The following is a 25,630-nucleotide window of genomic DNA, read 5'->3' as shown; positions in this document are numbered from 1 at the left end:
AGGCTCGTTCATAAAACGACTTAACCATTGGGTCATAGAGCTAGGATGCTTTTATGGCTTTTCTAATCTGGTTCTCTGCTTTTATCATCTCCTCATGAACCTAGCAGTAAATGTCTCTCTCTGCTTAAAGATATTTAGAAATAGAAACACCATGTATTTTTTAATCATAAATCTCAGTATTTTATCTTGTCAAAGGGACAGTCACAATTTCTGCTGCCCTAACTTTCTTAGAAGGGAGACTCTTAGGGAACATACATCAGATTTCCAATTTTGTATTCACTGATATGTCACAGATATAATCCACAAAACAGTTAGCAGCTGTTGCTTAATTTTTGTTAGGTAATTTTGTTAATTTATAGATAACTGTGAGTTTTTGTGTATTGTATTGCCACTTCCATAAATCAGAAATTCAGTACTTTTTCAGAGACCTCTTTATGATGTAAAACTTCTCCTTAAATCAGAAAATATTTTGTTTCTTGTTGTGTAAACTGTGTGCTGTGTTTCTCAGATAAGAAAAAGTCAATCAAACCCACAGATAAACAGAAAACCTAGCCTATTCCTCATTGCCTATCAAACTCACTCTTCATTATGTACTGAGAAATATCAATCCCGAGAGGGTCCCATTCACCATCCCAAAAGAAATTACTTTTCTTTTTTTCTTCTCCATCATTTTCTTTCCTGTTCCCTGCAGGATACACCTAAAGGAACACTGTTGTCTCACACTTTTGTTTCTGGACCCATCATGAAATTTACTCGCTATATTTCCTTGTTGGGTGATATGGATTCTCTCACCAAACAGCAATGTGTAATTGCACTGCAGGGGAAAGTCCCAGGTCTGGAGCCTTATGGTCCAGGTTCAAACCCTTCCCTCACCACTTGTGTCATCTTGAGGAAGCTGCCTAACTCTTCCAGACCTTGGCTTTCTCTTCTCAATTACAGGAATGATAATAACAGTATCCTTGACATCAAGTTGTCATGAGAAATATGGGAGGTAATTTATGAAAACTGTCTGGAATATGTTAAGTGCTAGATATATACTCTCCTTTTTTTGTTTGTTTTTGGATATATACTCAAGATTAGGTTATTGATACCTAAAACCATTGGCTTCCCTGGTGGTTCAGTGGTAAAGAATCTGCATGCCAATCCAGGAGACATGGGTTCAGCCCCTGGGTTGGGAAGATTCCCTGGAGAAGGAAATGGCAACCCACTCTAGTATTCTTTCCTAGGAAATCCCATGGACAGAGGAGCCCGGTGGGCTACAGTCCATGGATGACAAAGAGCTGGGCATGACTTAGTGACTGAACAACAACTTAAAACTATATTGCAAAATAGGCAAATGTGATTTGAGGTTTGTTCTTGTCATCTTAGTACAACACTTCTAGGGTGACTTAAGCAGGAATTGAAAAAGTGATGTGACATTCACATAGCCTGTGATTTTGCTAAGCCAAGTTCAAACTGTACTGACCTCACAAGCAAAGGCTAAACGTTCACTCCTCTTACAATCTTTTCTGCCTGTTACAAATTATCTCTGAGGAGTAACTTACGACTTGGAGAAGAACAAGCAATTTCCAGTGCTGTGATTTTTTAAAAAAATAAGACAACATGCAACTTTTGCATATTTAAATATAGGGTTTGTAGTTATAGAAAAATGAGGATCACACAGATAATGTATTTTTTAAAATCTCCCAGCCTCAGAATGACATAATATAACCTATTTCAATCACTGTCAATCTCATGCACACACACAAAGGCAAAGTCTGAGTAGTTCCAGGGCTCAAAATGAGTAATGTCAGCTGCTAAAAGGTCTGTAAGTACAAGAGAAATGAAAACAGACAGACCATAAGGGGAGGAAGAGCCAATGTCTGTCACTGTGTATGTGTGTATCTATATATGTATCTGTCTTTGTCTCTCTCCCTCTGTCAGTCTTTCTCTGTGTATGTTCCTTATTGTCTGTCTCCTGTCTCATGCTGTCTCTCTCATTCTCTCTGTCTCTTTCTGTCCTACACATGTGTACTGATACACCTATTAATGACTCTGATTATTCAGAAATGTGATATCATAACAGCAATAATCAAGAAAGATTGGGACTTCCCTGGTGGTCCAGTGGTTAAGACTCTACCTTCCAATACAGGGGAAGTGGGTTTGATCCCTGGTCAGGGAACTAAGATCTCATATGCCTCAAAAAATTTAGTCACTCAGTCATGTCTGACTCTTTGCAACCCCATGGACTGTAGCCCAGCAGGCTCCTCTGCCCATGGGGATTCTCCAGGCAAGAATACTGGAGTGGGTTGCCATTTCCTTCTCCAGGGGATCTTCCTGACCCAGGGATCAAACCCGGGTCTCCTGCATTGCAGGCAGAGCCCTTACTGTCTGAGCCACCCACAGAAGTCCATATGCTTCGGGGTATGGCCAATAATTAAAGAAAGATGCAGCATCCTATGTAAGTGAAATGGATAAGAATAGGGAAGTGAAGTATCCCTTTATCTGGCCAGTGCTTTTTTCAATATCAAGTTTTGTATCTCAAAAGGACTAGTTATACATCACAAACTAATCTCTCATGAGTCTGACTTATGAAGCAATGCACAAGCTGGGGAAGTGGACACTTATCTGAGAACAGTTTTGCAACCATATATATCCCTTGCAACTGTTTAGTTGTAAAGGATGAAATCAAAACATCAATTAGATAATATTCTCTGAATAAACAAGCAAAAGATGCAAAAGAACAATGTTATGTATGACATTTTTGACAAAATAAAAATCCGTGTTTAAAGATTCATCATGTTATGTATATGGGATAGTGATTGTCAGCCACACTAGGAAGATAGGGAAATAACTGCTGTAATTTTAATGCTTAGTCACAGAACAGGCTTATACTAGGCCCAGGAAATGTAAATCTTTAATTAATTAATTAAATTAATTTAATGATTATTTTAATTTATTTAATTAATCCTTTTTAACCTGTACCTCAGATTTCCCGTAATTCTTACTACCCCTCTAGGTTATCACAATGCCGGGCTGTTACCTCATCCAACAAAGCTTATATCCTCTAATATACCTCTGTGATTAAAGGAAAACAGTGTGCTTTAAAAAAAAAAAAAGTTTATTTGGCTGCATCAAGTCTTAGTTGTGGCACCTGGAATCTTTGATCTTCATTGTAGTGTGAGAACACAGTTATGGCATGTGGGTTCTAGTTCCCTGACCAGGGATTGAACCCAGGCCCCCTTCATTGGAAGCATAAAATCTTAGTCATGGGACCACCACGGAAGTCCCAACAGTGTGCTTTAATACATACAAAGGTGGAATATTTCATGGGTTATAGTAATATTTACATTTAGAGTATTTTTGAATCCCTAAATGAGTGCCTGATTGCCAGAAATTTAGGTAATCTTTTCCAAGGCAATGAATGTTTCAAACACAGCGGAATTAATGTATTGTGAAAAGTAAGATGGAATACAAAAGTTTTATATTCAAATAAAATGCCCTACCATTAGTTTGAAAAGTATTCACTTCTTTCTAATCTCAAGATGGGAAAAGTCAATATGTATTTTTAAGTGTTATTAATTATTTGGTTGACTGTTTCCTAAATATGTTATTACTGCTGGTTTTTAACAACAAATAGAGGCTTTATTTGTTTGTTTGTTTTAATTGTAATGTAATTGGCTTACAACGCTATGTTAGTTTCAGATGTACAGCAAAGAGGTTCATTTACACATATATATGAATGGATAAATATGTGCTATATATAATGGAGTATTACTCAGCCATAAAAAAGAATGAAATAATGCCATCTGCAACAACATGGATGGATGGACCTAAAGATTATTATATTAAATGACATCAGACAGAGAAAATACCACACAATATCGCTCATATGTAAAATCTAAACTACGACACAAATGAACTTATTCACAAAATAGAAATAGGCTGATAAACATAGACAACAAACTTATGATTAACAAGTAGAGTTTTCTTAGAGTCTTATTGTTTTTTTTCTTATCTTGCCCATGACTTTGGTGAGAGTGATCCCAGAAAAATGGCCATAACTAGCATGAGACCGTTTCTGTGAAATCCAGATGGGCCCCTCCATGCTGTCAGCCATCAGCCAGAAATAAGCTCCTCCCCTCGCCCAAAACTGGGGTGCCCTCCAGGTGGAAGAAGTGACACTTCCTTCTAATGGACTAAAATCCAAAAAAAAAAAGGAAAGGATCACTATGCTGTACAACTGAAACTAACATAATATTGTAAATCAACTATACTTCAATTAAAATAAATAAGAACCTTTGGCTTCTCTAGCCTTAGGACTGTAAGCATCCTCCAGATTAGTTCTGATTCATGAAGACCAGAGTAAATCCTTGCTTATTAGAAGGCATTGATTGTTCAATTACAAACACAGCCCAAGAGAAAATATAACTTCAATGGATATGTTCAGAATTTTAATCTGGGTACTCACAAATGAACTAAGGAGAGTCAAATATCTTAAGTGGAAAAAAAGAATGATGCTACATGAGAAATACAGATAGCTTCCTTACCATATTGCCTATTCCCTCATATAATGGATGGCATCCTTGTGTTCCTACTTCGGGCCCAAACTGAGGGTAATCCTTTAACAGTGTATGCAGAAAACATTTCTGGGAAACCAGGATCCTTCTTACATGTCAGTTTATAATGAGATGTTGGAATCCACATACAACTCTTGAAAATGATATCTAAATCACAGTCCAGATTCTTCCTTCACTTTCTTTATCTTCCCCTCCAGGAAACAATTTAATCCCTTCATTTACATGTTTGTGCTCTGTGTGTCTTCTTGTAAAAGTTTAAAAGTATGTTGTTTAAAATGAATGTTCACTGTGAAATTTTGAAAATAAGAGAAGGTATACACATACATACACCCACACACAAAAGTATAAAAATAAACCATTATTTTGTTCCCAAGTTACAACCATTGTGAACATTTTGATCTGCAAGTTGAACTGTATGAAATTGCTGAAAAGTGACTGTTTTGGGACCTGCTTAATCAACAAATTCATTTGGTTAAATCTAAATTTTCTTTGTTTCTTTAAAGATTACTCTATGTGTTTGTGCTTATAAGGTTGTGGACACGTTGTCCAGACCACATTATATCCAGGCTTGTTTTTTAGATTGAGGGCAGGAGGAGAAGGGAGCGACAGACGATGAGATGGTTGGATGGCATCACCAACTCAATGGACATGAATTTGAGCAAACTCCAGGAGGTAGTGAAGGGCAGGGAAGCCTGGCGTGCTGCAGTCCATGGGGTTGCAAAGAGTCAGACATGACTGAGCAACTGAATAACAGCAAATCTTTTTGCCATGCAACTGCTTTTTTAAAATATAATTTTTAAATGAGATTTTCATTTAAGGATCTCCTTTATCAGTGTATTTGCTTTGTAGATTGGGGGTCCTGAGCTCCAGGAGGACTGTTATCTGCAGTATGTGTTAACCATTTACCAACCAAAAGCATTGCTTATGCTAGTAGGAAAGAAAAGCTGCTAACTCGAGACATTTGAGCATTTTCTAAAAAGTATTTAACATGAAAAACTCTAGAGAAACCAGCTGAATATGTTATTTACACCACCAACAGTATTTCCTTAGAACAGCTATATGATAGGAATTGCCAAAATTGTAATTCATCATATCAAAATTGACCTTTCCAAATATTTAAGAGATTGGAATTTTAGTTAAATACAGTTTCAGGAGCTCATTTGACTTTCAAGAGTATATCTAAGAATGTCATGGTTGCATTTCAAATTGTGGTATTTAAAAATATATATTTCTAAACTATTATTATTGAATTTTTTTCCACCCCAGATCTATTCATTTTTGTTTTGCAATGTAGCATGCACTATTCCATTTTCAGAAAGATAAATTTATTTTTCATGATTTTTTTTGAGTCTATGAGTTTTGAGAGAAATATTTATCTAGACTCAAGCAAATTCGTTTTCAAGCTAGGCTAGACACAGAAGAATAGATCCTTTTTTTTTCCCTGTTCTTTTTTTTTTCATTTATTTTTATTAGTTGGAGGCTAATTACTGAAGTAGAAAAGGATCTTGAGCTGTTTGTGCTATACAGCACTTACTCTGGTTCCCCTCAGAAAACCTCACTTTGCCAAACAAGATGGCGAAAAACAAAAGTCAGGATGTGTCTGCCTTGAGGAAATTCACAATGCAAAGCTCAGTTTTAACATTTCTAACTAATTCTGTTGTAAAAATAATGATAGCATAGTATTTAAGCCAATATTTCCCAGATTTATCTGAGCATCAGATATCTTCCTGGAATCTTGTGGAGCTCCTGGGACTTAGGGTGAAGTCTAAAAAATATTATAAACACCTATAAAGAGTCCTTTGATTGCTTGATTTTTGCCTTCTTGAAACAGTGTCATCTTGGTCACTTATTAAAATCCAGACTCTTAAGATGGCTGTCTACTGTATGGCAGCAAGTGTTATTTTTTATAAAAATGGTAAAGTGTTGTGTCAAAATTTGACTCTATAATGTGGTATTTAAATATCATTATTTTTAATAAGCATAGTATACAACACTGGCCTGGAGGAGGGCAACCCACTTCTTCTTGCCTGGAGAATCCCATGGACAGAGGAGCCTGGCCAGCTACAATCCATGGGGTCACAAAGAGTCACACAAGACTGAAGCGACTTAGCACGCACACACGCATACAGCACTGCAAATTATATAGAGTTCTAATGTTAATTTCCATTGTATTCCAGACGCATCCACACATACAGATTATAGATAAAATGACCATGTTAATGGTCCACTGAAGTTCCTTTTATATCTGGATTGAATGACTTGTGACAGCCCGCTGTATGTCCCCACACTCTTACTGTTTCATGACAGTATCCCTGAATACCCTGCTTTCTTGTATCTTCTAGAAGCATTTATAAATCTTCTCAGTTTCTGCCTGCAGTTGTTTGTTACTTGCTTGTTTGTTTTAATCACCTGTATTCCTAAGGAGTCTGGCTTAGTTGAAGTTCTCTCTGAGTAGTGCCTGCAGTTAAGAGTTTACCAGGCAGGGCCTCATTATTTGCTTTGGTCTTGGCTCTGTGTCTATTTTGGCATCAGTGTGGGCTTAAGGGCATATTTGGGGCATAGAATCCTTACCTACAATCTTGTGGAAGAGACAGACCAATGAATAGGTGAATAGGGATAACTTTTAACTGCAGGGAGTCTGGGAGTCTCCAAAGCACCTACCATCCCAGAGAGGGAGTGTGGAGAAGAAAGAAGCTGATAGACACCAGCAGGGCATCTGGTGTGGAGGATCCTGTCTGACTTGGACAAGAACTCAGACTTAAATAGTGCAGGGTTTTGTTTACAAGTTATTTTTCCATTAAAAAAAATAAATACAGCCATGTTATCATTTAGCTGTAGTATTTCCTTTCTTTTTTTATAAGGTACAGTTATTTTTATCATTCCTTTGAGATAAGTTGATGGCTTTAACTTTAGGCTCTGAATGAGAAGACCAAGACATTGAATGAAGCAACTGCCCAGAGTCCAGGTTAACTTTTGCTGAAGACCCGACATGGAAATTTCTTGAGTCCTGAAATGAAAAGTGAAAACTGGGGATAAAAGGAAAAACGTTATTCTCTAAACAAGCAAATTCTAGACACAGAGAAAGATATGCCTTTATTATTATTTATTTTAATTTTTAAAAACATATGCACCTTAGATGCTTTAAACTAAGCTGATATAATTACAAATTCATTCATCTTCTAATGAATTCCAAAGTTTAATCGATGAGTTTGGCTGTGTCATTACCAGGAAGAGATGTTGGACTGCAAATTTGCTAGTGATCCTTTAAGGTGTTTCTCTGATTACTGATGGAAACACTCCAAAGAATGTGTTGTGCTGTACTTAGTCACTCAGCCGTCTCCAACTCCTTCCGACACCATGGACTGTAACCCACCAGGCTCATCTGGCCATGGGGATTCTCTAAGCAGGAATACTGGAGTGGGTTTCCATGCTCTCCTCCAGGGGATCTTCCCAACCTAGGGACTGAACCCAGGTCTCCTGCATTGCAGGCTGTTTCTTTACCATCTGAGCCACTAGGAAAGCCCAAGAATACTGGAGTGGGTAGCCTATTCCTTCTCCAGGGGAGCTTCCCGACCCAGGAATCAAAGCAGGGTCTCCAAAGAATATCCATTTACAAATCTAAATTCCAGGTATATTTTTCCTTTTAAAATTGGATCCTTGATACCAGGGGGGTCAGGGGAAGGTGGGATGAATTGGGAGATTGGAACTGACATATAAACCCTACTATGTATAAAATAGATAACTAGTGAGAACATATTGTATAGCACAGAAAATCTACTCAATATTTTGTGATGACCTAAGTGGGAAGGAAGTCTAAAAAAGAGTATGTGTATGTGTATATGTGTGTATATATATATATGTATATAAGTATAACTGATTCATTCTGCCGTACAGCAAAAACTAACACATTTTAAAGCAACTATACTCCAATAAAGACTAATTTTAAAAAACTAAAATAAAGATAATAATAATAGTATTCAAAAATAAGTAAAATTGGATTTTTGAAACACTAGAAACACTATAATTTGACCATACTCTATAACACTGTTTTGATCAAAAATACAAAATACTCCTTCCTGGTTTTCTTATTCATATTATGACTTAAGTTCAGAAAGAGGAGGAGATTCAATGCAGTCCCCTGCATTGGGTTTGCTGAAATGTTACCTGCAAAAAAAAAAAAAAAAAAAAAGTGATTAACATTTCCAAGCAGCTAAACCCAATCATGTCTGGCTAAAGAATAGTATTTTACAGATACTGTATTGTTTATGTGATTAAGGTACTCAAGACTGGACCTTTTCCTTTGTTGTGGATTGTTTTGAATTTTTCAAGAATACAGGAAACTCTTTGTTGGGACAGACATTTTTAGTGGGGAAAATAATAGCAGTGACTTTTAAATCAGATTTTTTTTCCTGTAGAGCAGCTTTTTCCTGTAAAGGAGTGTTTATCATTTTCACTTGTTACAACACAATTTTTAAAAATCCTTTCTCCAAATAGTAGTTATTATTGTTTTCCTGAAATATATTTTTCCAAGGATTATTTCCATTTCCCCAGGTAGCACTAGTGGTAAAGAACCCAAATGCCAATGCAGAAGCCATAAGAGACACAGGTTTGATCCCTGAGTGGGGAAGATCCCCTGGAAAAGGAAATGGCAACCCACTCCAGTATTCTTGCCTGGAGAATCCCATGAACAGAGGAGCCTGGCCAGCTACAGTCCATGGGGTCACAAAGAGTCGGACACAACTGAAGCACCTCAGCACACATTTCCATTTTATAACTCAGCTCTGGAACATTGGCCAAGGATTGTTTCTACTCTGCCCTGGTACAAGACTGCCCTTGAGAACCTACAGATAATAAAGAGATTTTGCTGAGAATACTGTTTTTCTTTCCAAAAATCAGATGGACTTATTGATTGATCAATAGATAGAAGTAATGTCCAATTATGATGAGGAAAGTGGGAAACAAAATTGTTAAATCTTGATAAGTCACTGACATTATCTACTAAAATAAATGTGATAACCATAGGACCTATAAATTATAGTTTTAAGACTATATTACTACAAAAATTAACAAACATGTACAGAGACAAGAGGATTATAATTGCTAAATTGTTTGTAATTAAAAAAAGGAATGATCCTAATCCCATGAGCATAAATGGATTAAATAAATTGTGGCATATCCATGTTGAATGGATTCATCAGTCCTTACAATGCGTGTTAGAATTGAAAGCTGAAAACCATATGATTATCTCAATAGATGCAGAGAAAGCCTTTGACAAAATTCATCTTCCATTTATGATTAAAACCCTCCAGAAAGCAGGCATAGAAGGAACATACCTCAACATAATAAAAGCCATATATGATATATATGATAAACCCACAGCAAACATTTTCCTCAGTGGTGAAAAATTGAAAGCATTTCCCCTAAAGTCAGGAACAAGACAAGGGTGCCCACTCTCAAAACTACTATTCAACATAGTTTTGGAAATTTTAGCCACAGCAATCAGAAAAGAAAAAGAAATAAAAGGAATCCAGATTGGAAAAGAAGAAGTGAAACTCTCACTGTTTGCAGATGACATGATCCACTACATAGAAAACCCTAAAGACACCACCAGAAAATTACTAGAGCTAATCAATGAATATAGTAAAGTTGCAGGATATAAAATTAACTCACAGAAATCCCTTGCATTCCTATACACTAACAATGAGAAAACAGAGAAATTAAGGAAACAATTCCATTCACCATTGTGATGAAAAGAATAAAATACTTAGGAATAAATCTACCTAAATAAACAAAAGACCTATATATAGAAAACTATAAAACACTGATGAAAGAAATCAAAGAGGACACAAACAGATGGAGAAATATACCATGTTCATGGGTTGGAAGAATCAATATAGTGAAAATGAGTATACTACCCAAAGCAATCTATAGATTAAATGCAACGCCTATCAAGCCACCAACGGTATTTTTCAGAGAACTGGAACAAGTAATTTTACAGTTTCACAAGTGGAAATACAAAAAACCTCAAATAGCCAAAGCAATCTTCAGAAAGAAGATTGGAACTGGAGGAATCAACCTGCCTGACTTCAGACTATACTACAAAGCTACAGTGATCAAGACAGTATGGTACTGGCACAAAGACAAAAACATAGATCAATAGAACAAAATAGAAAGCCCAGAGATAAATCCACACACCTATGGGCACCGTATCTTTGACAAAGATGGCAAGAATATACAATGGAGAAAAGACAATCTCTTTAACAAGTGGTGCTGGGAAAACTGGTCAACCACTTGTAAAAGAATGAAACTAGAACACTTTCTAACACCATACACAAAAATAATCTCAAAATGGATTAAAGATCTAAATGATGACCAGAAACTGTGAAACTCCTAGAGGAAAACACAGACAAAACACTCTCTGACATAAATCACAGCAGGATCCTCTATGATCCACTTCACAGAGTAATGGAAATAAAAGCAAAAATAAACAAATGGGACCTAATTAAACTTAAAGGCTTTTGCACAACGAAGGAAACTATAAGCAAGGTGAAAAGACAGCCTTCAGAATGGGAGAAAATAATAGTAAACAAAGCAACTGACAAAGAATCTCAAAAATATCCAAGCAGCTCCTGCAGCTCAATTCCAGAAAAATAAACGACCTAATCTAAAAATGGGCCATAGAAGTAAACAGTCATTTCTCCAAAGATGACATACAGATGGCTAACAAACACAGGAAAAGATGCTCACATCACTCATTATCAGAGAAATGCAAATTAAAACCACAATGACATACCATTTCTCACCAGGCAGAATGGCTGCTATCAAAAAGTCTACAAACAATAAATGCTAGAGAGGGTGCAGAGAAAAGGGAACCCTCTTACACTGTTGGTGGGAATGCAAACTAGTACAGCCACTATGGAGAACAGTGTGGAGATTCCTTAAAAAACTGGTTATAGGACTCCCATACAACCCAGCAATTCCACTGCTGGGCATACACACTGAGGAATCCCAAATTGAAAGAGACACATGTACCCAAATGTTCATCACAGCACTGTTTACAATAGCTAGGACATGGAAGCAACCTAGATGTCCACTGACAGATGAATGGGTAAGAAAGTTGTGGTACCTATGCACAATACAATATTACTCAGCTATTAAAGAGAATGCATTTGAATCAGCTCTAATGAGGTGGATGAAACTGGAGCCTATTATACAGAGTGAAATATCTCAGAAAGAAAAACACCAATATAGTATATTAATGAATATATATGGAATTTAGGAAGATGGTAATGATGACCCTATATGCGAGACAGTGAAAGAGACACAGATGTAAAGAACAGACTTTTGGACTCTGTGGGAGAAGGCGAGAGTGGGATGATTTGAGAGAATAGCATTGAAACATGTATATTACCATATGTGAAATAGTTCACCAGTCCAGGTTCGATATATGAGGCAGGGCACTCAGGGCTGGTGCACTGGGATGAACCTGAGGGATGGGATGGGGAGGGAGGTGAGAGGGAGGGTCTGGATGGGGAACACATGTACACCCATGGGTGACTCATGTGAATGTATGGCTAAAACCCCACAATATCATAAAGTAATTAGCCTTCAATTAAAATAAATAAAGAAATTTTTTTTTAAAGTGTGTGTTAGATCCACTGGGATGGATGAGGAAGTTGTGCTGCATTGTTTACTGAGAAGAGAATATGCATTATAATATAGTGACAGAAGAACAGTAAAGGAAATGGATAAGTTTGAATGAAAAGAGAAAATACATGGAATGATAAACATCAAATTTAGCATTTAAGGGACTGAATTTGGGAGTGAGAATGAGAGGAAATAAAATCTTTTTTTTCCTTTTATGTAACTTGAGTATTGTTTCATTTATTAAATGAGCTTTATTATTTAGAAAGAGACTATTTTATTATGTATTGTTATACAAGGATAGTCATTTAATCCTGTTTCTAAGTTTCTAGGCAGCCTAGAATTCAGGCTGACAGAGATTGAGATGTAAGAACAAAAAAATTAGTGACAGGACCAGGGTGAACAAAACAACTTCCTTCTCCTTAGTATTCTTCCCACTCTGTTAACATAAGTACTTTAACATTAGAAATAAGTTGATCTCTAAGCTTATCCACAAATGCATATATCAACTCATACATAACTCTATCTCCACTATGAATAAAAAAGTAAAAATTAATAATTTCTCTGGATAAAAGAAAAAGTGTAAGTTTGTAACCTATGGCTTTTCTTCCTACCTCATTTCTACCAGTTATACAGATTAACTACTTTTTGATCACCCTACCTTACCAATTTAATATTGTGGTGAATCATATGTAGTAAATAACTTTCATTCTTTGAATTAAAGATATAATAGTTCCTACACAATATCCAGTGGTATGAGTTGCCTTCAGATTAATTCTGTTATGAAAGGAGCTATGGTTTTGGAATGTCCTCATTTGATTTCTATCCTTATACTGAAAGGTGTTAGTTAGCAGAGAGGGATATTTCTCTTTTGGCATCATACATGTTTTACTCAAAGGTCATATTTCATTTTAAATTCACCACTTGGAAACCAAGGACAAAATTCAGAAATGGTAGAACTTGGGGTAAGTGATTCTTTAATTTTCAGCTTAAACATTCTATAAATTTATGAGTTTTAAGGAAAGGCAGAAGCCAAAACTACAGATAAAGCTCAGCATAATCTGTAGGCTTTTGTTCACTGTAGAATTGAATATAACCTTGGGAGTGTATTAGTCTAGGGTTGGTATAACAAAATACCAGGCTAGGTAGCTTGAACTACACACATTTCTGCTTTCCTAGTTCTGGAGCCTGATGGGTCAGGATCAAGGTGCCATCAGGGTTGGTTTCTGAGGAGGCCTCTGTCTTTGGCTTGCTGACAGCACCTTGTCAGTGTGTCTTCCTGTGGCTTTTGTATGCGCAGGGTTTGGGGTGGGAGGGGGAGGGGGAGCACATGTTCTCAAGTACACTCAGGTACTTCTTCTTATAAGGACACCATTCTTGTTGAATTACAGCCACGACCTTAAGATCCTATTTAAGTCACATTGGGACTTATGGCTTTAACCTATTACTTTGAGGAAGACACAATTCAGTCCATAACAGGGAGAAAAATAGGCTTGGGATACTATAGGATACTAAAGTTGTATATGTTTCATTTTATGTTAAGTTTCTGCTTTCTAAGTTTTCACTCCCTCTTTTAGTAAAAGCAGTAAATTTAAGTGACATTTAACTGCCTTTTCCAGCCAGCAGTCATAATCTTTAAAGTCTAATTTTATAAAGGCATGCATTATTTTGTTAAATTGTTAAAATGTCTTTAACATTTTATGCAGAATATATGCATATATCTTTCTAAAGAGTTATGTTTAAAAATATGTCTTTTAAGAACTTTTCCTTTTAAAATAGCTTTAGTGCTAAAAGAGCTGTTTAAATCTCAGTTAGTTGTTAGAAGTCATCAGTTTCTATTATTTAACTGCCACTATAAAAGTATTAGTTGGTTGTTAAATACTTTCTTCTGATTTATAAAAAAATCAAAATATAGAAGAACACAAAAATCACATCTAATTACAGAAAGGACCAACAAACAAACATTAATATTGTGAAATTCCTTTTAGTCAGTTTTCTATGTCCATTGAACAAAAAGTGAAATTACAAAGTTTCAGTAATACTCTTCACCCTGTTTTGTGTATCAAGTTGAATTCAGCCTCCAGCTTTTATCTCAGCAGTATGAGATTAGGTTTGCTGAAATTGGATTGACAAGTGGTCCTTTTCTACAAATGAGGGTGACATTTTCTTCTCCCATTAAGACTCTCTGCCAAAATTGAAATGGAAAACAATACTTTCCACTTAATTGTCATTTGATACTGCCTTGAATTTCTTGAGCTCTTGGTGTAATAAGACTTTATAAGAGTCTCAGTATCCACGCCTGTAGTCCTCAGACTCAGGGACTTATAAGAATTTAAAACTATCACCTTGTAAGTCTCAGGCCTACCCAGTCTCTGTGTAGTAAGTGGGACTCATTCCTCTGTTAGTGGCTTCTGGGAGAACATTCAAGAGATCTGGAGTAGGTCTTGGCAAGAGACCTTCTTTAGTTTAACTTCTTCAGATCCTGTTTTGCTCTCCTCATTCTTAAACGTAGATGCCACCCACCACTACCCCAGCACACCTCCTCTGAAGGTAAGAGATTTAATAATCTGACCTGTTACACTATTTACCAGTCCACTTACCCCAGACTACTAAACTTTGCCCATGTTCCCAATCACTGGCTGAGGGCTTATCAGCTTACATGAACCAACAAGTTGGCTACCATCTTGATAACAAGTATGGAACCTAACCAGAAGACTTCGGATACTGTGCTCTCCATCAGCCCAGCCTAGCACAATGGCCATTCTTCTGGGTCTGTAGTGTCTCCTCAGACATTTGTCAGCTGAAAACAATGCACTGTCTAAAAGCTGAGAATTATGTTATTGGGCAGACATACTGAGGACTTCAGCCCAGGAGACAGCCACTGACAGACTGCTCTGAAGAGGTAATGGAGGGGCCAGGATACAAAGGCATTTATGCAAAGTAACTCAATACTCAGAACATCAAATGATTATTGTTAATTAAAGAGAAATAGACATCCCTAGTTAATGAATTTAGCACTCTTCTATGTATAGGAAGTTGCAAGAGTCTGAACTTATTAAAATCATTCCTTCGATATGCACCTTAACTGTTTCACGCTAGTGTTCTGCTTTTCTTCTTCCTGAATCTCCTCAGGGTACACTGGCAAGGGGCAGCTGCAGTGGCTGATGACCTGATGGCCACAACATCCTTTGTTTACTAATGTGGTAGGAACAGTCTTCATTCACAAGCTTCAGTCAAGGGTGACACAGCACTCATTGATTTAAAAAAAAAAAAAAAACTCCTAAAGTGAGTGATTTTCTTTCTCTGAAATGCCGCTCTCATTTGCAGTCTCGTCCCTTCCACCGTGTTGTGCTGCCTGGAAAACCCAGGTAGAGCCTCTTTTAGAGTAGTTGGTGTCCACCAAGATCTCTCGCTGTGCTACTCTAACGCCCATCAATCAAAACAGCTAAAACTCTTCTCACAATCCTTGTAGAGAATAATGGGCCAGTGGAACTCTACCATTCAAACTAGGAGTTGTGTTAATGAGTAAACATTAATTTACTTGGATGAATAAAATAAGGATAGACAAAGGCAAAGGAATGTAGATGGCAAAAGATGACTCAGCACCAAGTTTTTTTCTCAATAATCTCTGTAGAGCTGTGGTTCTACACAGAGCAAGTGAGCAGAATATCTGTATCTTTATCTATAAAATGCAAGTAGCAATAGGGCTGTGAAGATGAAATGATTGGATGTATGTCAAGGCCTTGGAATAGCACCTGGAATATGGTAAGCATTCACTAAATATTTTTGTTGTTAGTATTGATAATATTGTTAAATGGAATTTAAAATGTAAAAGATCCAAGCTTTTGTATATCAATTTTACCAGTTTCTTACTGGTCAACTTGGAGACAATTATTTGATCCCTGAACCTCCTCTGCAAATGAGAAAAATAACCAGTCTGGTGCACAAGAAACAACTTGTTCTCTTAACCTCTTTCAGCTGCTGTCATTTTTGTTTTCCTTCAGTTACAAAGGAATGAATAATTTTACTCATAAGAACTGCTGTATGTTTTCATTAGTCCTCTCTCTCTCACTGGATGGGTTGGGCTGGCTAAAGTGAGAAGGGCACTGAAGGAAACAAATCAGAATACAAATCTGAATGAACAACTATATTTAGTGAATGCTGTTTTTTCATAAATACTGAATGCAAACCAGACCTAGCATAATATCTACATTTTGAAACTATATTTATCCTATTCCCATGAAACAAATTGTCAGGCTCAACTTTGTCAAAGCACTTGTTATTTGGTCTTCAAATAAAGATATGTTGTGAAATTAAGTGGGGAAATATTCTAGGTCCTCTGAGAGTTTGGGGTTTAATTTCATCCAAATACTAGAAGTTAATTACTTAAGCTTATCTGTTTCAAAACTGTGAGCAGGTATAAGAAAGTTAGTTAAGTTGCTTAGTCGTGTCCAACTCTTTGCAACCCCATGGACTGTAGCTTGCCAGGATCCTCAGTCCATGGAATTTTCCAGGCAAGGATACTGGAGTGGATTGCCATTTCCTTCTCCAGAGGATCCTCCCAACCCAGGGACAAACCTGGGTCTCCCACACTGCAAGCAGACTCTTTTCTGTCTGCGCCACCAGGGAAGCTCGTGAGCAGGTATAATGCTGTCCAAATTAGAGGGCTACAGATTCATTTATCATCCACTTAGATTGCAAAACATCCATTAAAATGATTTGCAGCTTCCTAGGCATAGGAGAATATATACATTCAAAATAATTAGAAAATAGGGAAATTTGATCTTTTTTTCTGCACATTTTTTTTTTTTTTAGTAGTTGGAGGCTAATTACTTCACAACATTTCAGTGGGTTTTGTCATACATTGATATGAACCAGCCATAGATTTACACATATTCCCCATCCTGATCCCCGCTCCCACCTCCCTGTCCACCCGATTCCTCTGGGTCTTCCCAGTGCACCAGTTCCGAGCACTTGTCTCATGCATCCCACCTGGGCTGGTGATCTGTTTCACCATAGATAGTATACATGCTGTTCTTTTGAAACATCCCACCCTCACATTCTCCCACAGAGTTCAAAAGTCTGTTCTGTACTTCTGTTTGTCTCTTTTTCTGTTTTGCATATAGGGTTATCGTTACCGTCTTTCTAAATTCCATATATATGTGTTAGTATGCTGTAATGTTCTTTATCTTTCTGGCTTACTTCACTCTGTATAATGAGCTCCAGTTTCATCCATCTCATTAGAACTGATTCAAATGAATTCTTTTTAATGGCTGAGTAATATTCCATGGTGTATATGTACCACAGCTTCCTTATCCATTCATCTGCTGATGGGCATCTAGGTTGCTTCCATGTCCTGGCTATTATAAACAGTGCTGCGATGAACATTGGGGTGCACGTGTCTCTTTCAGATCTGGTTTCCTCAGTGTGTATGCCCAGAAGTGGGATTGCTGGGTCATATGGCAGTTCTATTTCCAGTTTTTTAAGAAATCTCCACACTGTTTTCCATAGCGGCTGTACTAGTTTGCATTCCCACCAACAGTGTAAGAGGGTTCCCTTTTCTCCACACCCTCTCCAGCATTTATTGCTTGTAGACTTTTGGATAGCAGCCATCCTGACTGGTATGTAATGGTAGCTCATTGTGGTTTTGATTTGCATTTCTCTAATAATGAGTGATGTTGAGCATCTTTTCATGTGTTTGTTAGCCATCTGTATGTCTTCTTTGGAGAAATGTCCATTTGGGCCAAAATGTTCTTTGGCCCATTTTTTGATTGGGTCATTTATTTTTCTGGAATTGAGCTTCAGGAGTTGCTTGTATATTTTTGAGATTAATCCTTTGTCTGTTTCTTCATTTGCTATTCTTTTCTCCCAATCTGAGGGCTGTCTTTTCACATTACTTATAGTTTCCTTTGTAGTGCAAAAGCTTTTAAGTTTCATTAGGTCCCATTTGTTTAGTTTTGCTTTTATTTCCAATATTCTGGGAGGTGGGTCATAGAGGATCTTGCTGTGATTTATGTCGGAGAGTGTTTTGCCTATGTTCTCCTCTAGGAGTTTTATAGTTTCTGGTCTTACATTTAGATCCCCAATCCATTTTGAGTTTATTTTTGTGTATGGCGTTATAAAGTGTTCTAGTTTCATTCTTTTACAAGTGCTTGACCAGTTTTCCCAGCACCACTTGTTAAAGAGGTTGTCTTTTTTCCATTGTATATCCTTGCCTCCTTTGTCAAAGATAAGGTGTCCATAGGTTCGTGGATTTATCTCTGGGCTTTCTATTCTGTTCCATTGATCTATATTTCTGTCTTTGTGCCAGTACCATACTGTCTTGATGACTGTGGCTTTGTAGTAGAGTCTGAAGTCAGGCAGGTTGATTCCTCCAGTTCCATTCTTCTTTCTCAAGATTACTTTGGCTATTCGAGGTTTTTTGTATTTCCATACAAATTGTGAAATTCTTTGGTCTAGTTCTGTGAAAAATACCGTTGGTAGCTTGATAGGGATTGCATTGAATCTATAGATTGCTTTGGGTAGAATAGCCGTTTTGACAATATTGATTCTTCCAATCCATGAACACGTTATGTTTCTCCATCTGTTTGTGTCCTCTTTGATTTCTTTCATCAGTGTTTTATAGTTTTCTATGTATAGGTCTTTTGTTTCTTTAGGTAGATGTACTCCCAAGTATTTTATTCTTTTTGTTGCAATGGTGAATGGTATTGTTTCCTTAATTTCTCTGTCTGTTTTTTCATTGTTAGTATATAGGAATGCAAGGGATTTCTGTGTGTTAATTTTATATCCTGCAACTTTACTATATTCATTGATTAGCTCTAGTAATTTTCTGGAAGAATCTTTAGGGTTTTCTATGTAAAGGATCATGTCATCTGCAAACAGCGAGAGTTTCACTTCTTCTTTTCCTATCTGGATTCCTTTTACTTCTTTTTCTGCTCTGATTGCTGTGGCCAAAACTTCCAACACTATGTTGAATAGTAGTGGTGAGAGTGGGCACCCTTGTCTTGTTCCTGACTTTAGGGGAAATGCTTTCAATTTTTCACCATTCAGGGTGATTCTTGCTGTGGGTTTGTCGTATGTAGCTTTTATTATGTTGAGGTATGTTCCTTCTATTCCTGCTTTTTGGAGAGTTTTAATCATAAATGAGTGTTGAATTTTGTCAAAGGCTTTCTCTGCATCTATTGAGATAATCATATGGTTTTTATCTTTCAATTTGTTGATGTGGTGTATTACATTGATTGATTTGCGGATATTAAAGAATCCTTGCATTCCTGGGATAAAGCCCACTTGGTCATGGTGTATGATTTTTTTAATATGTTGTTGGATTCTGTTTGCTAGAATTTTGTTAAGGATTTTTGCATCTATGTTCATCAGTGATATTGGCCTGTAGTTTTCTTTTTTTGTGGCATCTTTGTCTGGTTTTGGAATTAGGGTGATGATGGCCTCATAGAATGAGTTTGGAAGTTTACCTTCCTCTGCAATTTTCTGGAAGAGTTTGAGTAAGATAGGTGTTAGCTCTTCTCTAAATTTTTGGTAGAATTCAGCTGTGAAGCTATCTGGTCCTGGGCTTTTGTTTGCTGGAAGATTTTTGATGACAGTTTTGATTTCCTTGCTTGTGATGGGTCTGTTAAGATCTTCTATTTCTTCCTGGTTCAGTTTTGGAAAGTTATACTTTTCTAAGAATTTGTCCATTTCATCCAAGGTGTCCATTTTATTGGCATAGAGCTGCTGGTAGTAGTCTCTTATGATCCTTTGTATTTCAGTGTTGTCTGTTGTGATCTCTCCATTTTCATTTCTAATTTTGTTAATTTGGTTCTTCTCTCTTTGTTTCTTAATGAGTCTTGCTAATGGTTTGTCAATTTTGTTTATTTTTTCAAAAAACCAGCTTTTAGCTTTGTTGATTTTTGCTATGGTCTCTTTAGTTTCTGTTGCATTTATTTCTGCCCTGATTTTTAAGATTTCTTTCCTTCTGCTAACCCTGGGGTTCTTCATTTCTTCCTTCTCTAATTGCTTTAGGTGTAGAGTTAGGTTATTTATTTGGCCTTTTTCTTGTTTCTTGATGTAAGCCTGTAATGCTATGAACCTTCCCCTTAGCACTGCTTTTACAGTGTCCCATAGGTTTTGGGTTGCTGTGTTTTCATTTTCATTCGTTTCTATACATATTTTGATTTCTTTTTTGATTTCTTCTATGATTTGTTGGTTATTCAGAAGCGTGTTATTTAGCCTCCATATGTTTGAATTTTTAACAATTTTTTTCCTGTAATTAAGATCTAATCTTACTGCACTGTGGTCAGAAAAGATGACTGGAATGATTTCAATTTTTTTGAATTTTCCAAGACCAGATTTATGGCCCAGGATGTAATCTATTCTGGAGATGGTTCCGTGTGCACTTGAGAAAAAGGTGAAGTTGATTGCTTTGGGGTGAAATGTCCTATAGATATCAATTAGGTCTAGCTGGTCCATTGTGTCATTTAAGGTTTGTGTTTCCTTGTTAATTTTCTGTTTAGTTGATCTATCCATAGTTGTGAGTGGGGTATTAAAGTCTCCCACTATTATTGTGTTACTGTTAATTTCCTCTTTCATACTCGTTAGTGTTTGCCGTACATATTGCGGTGCTCCTATGTTGGGTGCATATATATTTATAATTGTTATATCTTCTTCTTGGATTGATCCTTTGATCATTATGTAGTGTCCTTCTTTGTCTCTTTTCACATCCTTTATTTGAAAGTCTATTTTATCTGATATGAGTGTTGTGACTCCTGCTTTTGTTTGGTCTCCGTTTGCGTGAAATATTTTTTTCCAGCCCTTCACTTTTAGTCTGTATGTGTCTCTTGTTTTGAGGTGGGTCTCTTGTAGACAGCATATATAGGGGTCTTGTTTTTGTATCCATTCAGCCAATGTTTGTCTATTGGTTGGGGCATTCAACCCATTTACATTTAAGGTGATTATTGATAGGTGTGGTCCCGTTGCCATTTACTTTGTTGTTTTGGGTTCACGTTTATACAACCTTTCTGCATTTCCTGTCTAGAGAAGATCCTTTAGCATTTGTTGAAGAGCTGGTTTGGTGGTGCTGAATTCTCTCAGCTTTTGCTTATCTGTAAAGCTTTTAAATTCTCCTTCATATCTGAATGAGAACCTTGCTGGATATAGTAATCTAGGTTGTAGGTTATTCTCTTTCATTACTTTCAGTACGTCCTGCCATTCCCTTCTGGCCTGGAGGGTTTCTATTGATAGATCAGCTGTTATCCTTATGGGAATCCCTTTGTGTGTTATTTGTTGTTTCTCCCTTGCTGCTTTTAATATTTGTTCTTTGTGTTTGATCTTTGTTAATTTGATTAATATGTGTCTTGGCGTGTTTCGCCTTGGGTTTATCCTGTTTGGGACTCTCTGGGTTTCTTGGACTTGGGTGGCTATTTCCTTCCCCATTTTAGGGAAGTTTTCAGCTATTATCTCCTCGAGTATTTTCTCATGGCCTTACTTTTTGTCTTCTTCTTCTGGGACTCCTATGATTCAAATGTTGGGGCATTTCACATTGTCCCAGAGGTCAGTTTTTTCAAAAATTTTGAAAAAATTTTAAGGAAATGGAACAGCTTAAATTATTATATTAAGCCTCCAAAACTGCTACCTCGTTGAGTGGTCTTCTCAGAGTCTGTGTTCCAGAAACACCTGATAAGCTGATAGAAAGAAACTACTACTTTAAAGATACTATCAAAATAGCTTACCATTCTCTATATACATCCTAAATCAAGGTAATGTTTTGTTGACCTGTTAAAAGAGCCTGACACCTAGTCTTCCATAATTATTTTTCTGTCTCTTTCTTGTTTTCCAAATTATTTAGCTAACTGCATAATTACAGTGACAATCTCTGGAATCACCAATCATATTTTGATTTTGAAACCTTTTAAGCCATGTTTGCTAGCATTCAGAAGAGCCTGTCATTTATACTCAGAGATTTGAAGCTTATTCCTTAATGAATGTCATATACAGTTAATTTGCAATAGAGTGAATGTGAAGCCAGGATTAAAGCCAGTTCCCTCAATGGTTTTCAAAATGAATACTTTGCTTGATCTAATACTAGAGAAACTTAGATAAACTTCAGCATGTTCAGTACTTATTTATTGTTCTCTGGTTCATTTAGCACAGAAGGTCCTTTTATTAGCAGATACCTTAATGATTGAATGGTGTTTGTTTCTTTTGGTTATTAATCATGTAACTTAATTTTTATTGTTGAGAGATATATATTTACTTACTTTAAATGATGTGAATCTCAATATGTAGGTTTGTTGGAACCCCTAATTGTAAATTAGGCAAGTGTGTTCTGGATATTTATTAGTTTTGATAAAACCCATATAACAAAGACTCACTGAGAAACTACTGTGTGCAAGACACTTAGTAAGTTACTATGAGAAGACTGGCACATGCCTCAGTGGAATTCACAGAGTACTTGCCCTTTGGCCCATTAGCTTCGATGAAGAATCTATGGTGAAATATGAATTCCAGGCTCACTGGTATGTCCCGTACAGCAGAAAAATGTCTGTTTTCTGAGGAGAATGTCTGCTTTCAGAGGAGAGACAGAAAGCAGTATTAAAGAGGCCTCCATATTCCTTGATTATACTTTCTTTATTTTAGACTCTCATGGATTTCATTTTCGGCAGCAAGATTGGTTTTCCTTGTTTGATGACTTACCCATCCCTTCCTCTAGTCGGATTGAGCGTGTTACTATACTACTGAATCTTCTCGTGAAGTTCCCATCATCCAGATACCATTTCCCAAAGAGATGCCAGAATCTAAATAGAACAGAGCGGTTAGTGGGAAAGATAGCCTGGAGTCAAGTGACCTCTGCTCACTGACTCACTAGCCTCAGTCTCCCCATGCATAAAGTGAATGGGTCTCATGAAAAATTAGCTTCTACCATTGCCTTCCTAAGGACACATTCCTCTGATTGGGGATCCCAAGAGAAGAGCAATCTAAGAGGCCTCCCTTGGGTCAGGTGCCGTCCTTTTGCTGAAAGTAGGAGAGGATCCCTTGATGGATAGTTTCAGCACTGGGAGCCATAGCAGAAGGAGAGGCCCCAGAGAGGGAGGGATGCTGAGCTGGCAAAGTGACTGATGTTCTTTAAAATAGTGTTTCTCAAACTATGAAGGACCGATGGCTTTTTTTTCTTTTCTTTCTCCACAGTCCTTTGCAAATTGATACTTTTTTAAAAAAGACGTGTAAGATACAAACCTATCTCTAAATTATTAATCAAGTGTTCCTCCATCTCTCGGATTATCCTGTTGCACAGTCTCAGAGGAGCTTCTCTTATCCTTGCTGAGGAAATCCCTCCAACATGCCCTAGAATCCCTCTACTTCTCATCTTGCAGCCTCTTCTCATCCTCTGGTCATCTGACTTAACCTTCACCTCTCAAGAAACTGCAAGGTCTTCCTTTTAAAAATCCAATAATATCTTGTCAGGTTTCATCCTCAAGTTCTCCTCTAGCACTTACTGTTCCTTCTGGATGGAAGCTCTATCCTCAAGGACATCCCTCACAAGAACACATTTCCCTCCTTCTCCTCTCGTGAAACTTAGTGCCTTTTTCTTTCTCTCGGCCAAATTTCTAAGAGAGATGCTTTTCTAAGATTCAGGGCCCAATTCTTAGGCTCTTTGCTCTTTAAAAATATGAATATCAGTGTCCAAAATGTGGTTATGGGATTTTCTTTCAGATTTGATTGTATCCCAAGATATTTGCAAACAGTGTATCTGATAAGGGACTGAAATCCAAAATATGTTTTAAAAACTCATAACACTAAATGTCCAAAAAAAAAAAAAAAAAAAATGTAATCTGATTAGGAAATGGGCAGAAGACCTGAAGAGACATTTTCCCACAGATATACAGGTATGTGAAAAGATGCTCAGCATGACTAGTTATCAGGTAAATATTCAAATCAAAACTACAGCAAGGCACTTCCCTGTTGGTCCAGTGGTTAAGAATCTACCTTGCAATGCAGAGGCCACCAGTTCAATCCCTGGTCTGAGAAGATCCCACATGCCATGGGACAACAAAGTCTGTGTGCCACAACTACTGAGCACATGCTATGGAGCCTGCAAGCTGCATACTCTGAGGCCATGCGCCACAACTATGAAGCCTGTGCACTCTAGAGCCTGTGTTCTGCAACAAGAGAAGCCACTGCCATGAGCAGTCTGTGTGTCTATTGTACTAGAGAGTAGCTCCCACTCACCACAACTAGAGAGAGCCCACACACAGTATCAAAGACCCAGTGCAGTCAAAAGTAAATAAATAGTCCACATTAAAAAAAAGAAAAACTAAGATACGATCTAATGCCTGTCAGAATAGCTATTATCAAAAAGACAAGAAATAACAAGCACTGGCAAGAATGAGTAGAAAAAGGAACCCTAGTACACTGTCGCTTGGAATATAAATTGTAGCCACTATGGAAAACAATATGGAGGATCCTCAAAAAATTAAAAATAGAACTACCATATGGTCCAGCAATTGCACTTCTGGATATTTATCCAGAGAAAACAAAAACACTAATTTTAAAAGATATATGCACCCCTATGTTCATTTAAAAGATATATGCACCCCTATTATTTGCAATAGCCAAGATATAGATGCAATTGAAGTGTGTACTGATAAAAGAGTGGATAAAGAAGATGCAGTATTCTGGAATGTTACTCAGCCATAAAAAGGAATGAAATCTTGTCATTTGTAACAACATGTGTAGACCTAGAGGATATTATGCTCAGAGAAATAAGCCAGAGAGAATAAAATAAATACCATATGATTTCACTTATATGTGGAGTATAAAAAGCAAGTAAATGGACAAAATAAAATAGACTCTTAGATACAGAAGACAAATTGATGGCTATAAGAGGGGAGAGAGATGGGAAAACAGATGAAATAAGTGAAAGAGATTAAGAGGTTAAAATTTCCAATTGTAAAATAATAAGTCACAATGATACAATGTACAGCATAGGAAATACAACAAATAATATTGTAACAACTCTGTACCATGACAGATGGTTCATTTCAGTTCAGTTCAGTCACTCAGTCCTGTCAGACTTTTTGCGACCCCATGGACTGCAGCACGCCAGGCCTCCCTCCAACTCCTGGAGTTTATGCAAACTCGTGTCCATTGAGTTAGTGATGCCATCCAACCATCTCATCCTCTGTCCCTTCTCCTCCTGCCTTCAATCTTTCCCAGCATCAGGGGCTTTTCCAGTGAGTCAGTTCTTGGCATCAGGTGGCCAAAGTATTGGAGTTTCAGCTTCAGCATCAGTCCTTCCAATGAATATTCAGGACTGATTTCCTTTAGGATGAACTGGTTGGATCTCCTTGCAGTCCAAGGGACTCTCAAGAGTCTTCTCCAACACCACAGTTCAAAAGCATCAATTCTAGATACCATTACAAATGGTATGTAGACTT

The 25,630-nt window shown here is 37.1% G+C and overlaps 1 protein-coding gene across 9 annotated transcripts in view; it reads left to right on the top strand.

Moving 5' to 3' along the window:
* The window catches only part of CHRM3 (cholinergic receptor muscarinic 3), a 557,245-nt gene that overhangs the window by 222,852 nt on the left and 308,763 nt on the right, over positions 1-25,630 (top strand). The gene's annotated exons all lie outside the window — the stretch shown is intronic.

Source organism: Dama dama, chromosome 15 (assembly GCF_033118175.1).
Source record: "Dama dama isolate Ldn47 chromosome 15, ASM3311817v1, whole genome shotgun sequence".
In the NCBI taxonomy this organism is placed as follows: Eukaryota; Metazoa; Chordata; class Mammalia; order Artiodactyla; family Cervidae; genus Dama; species Dama dama.
Note: the sequence above shows the minus strand (reverse complement) of the source record. Positions and strands in the feature narration are given on the sequence as shown.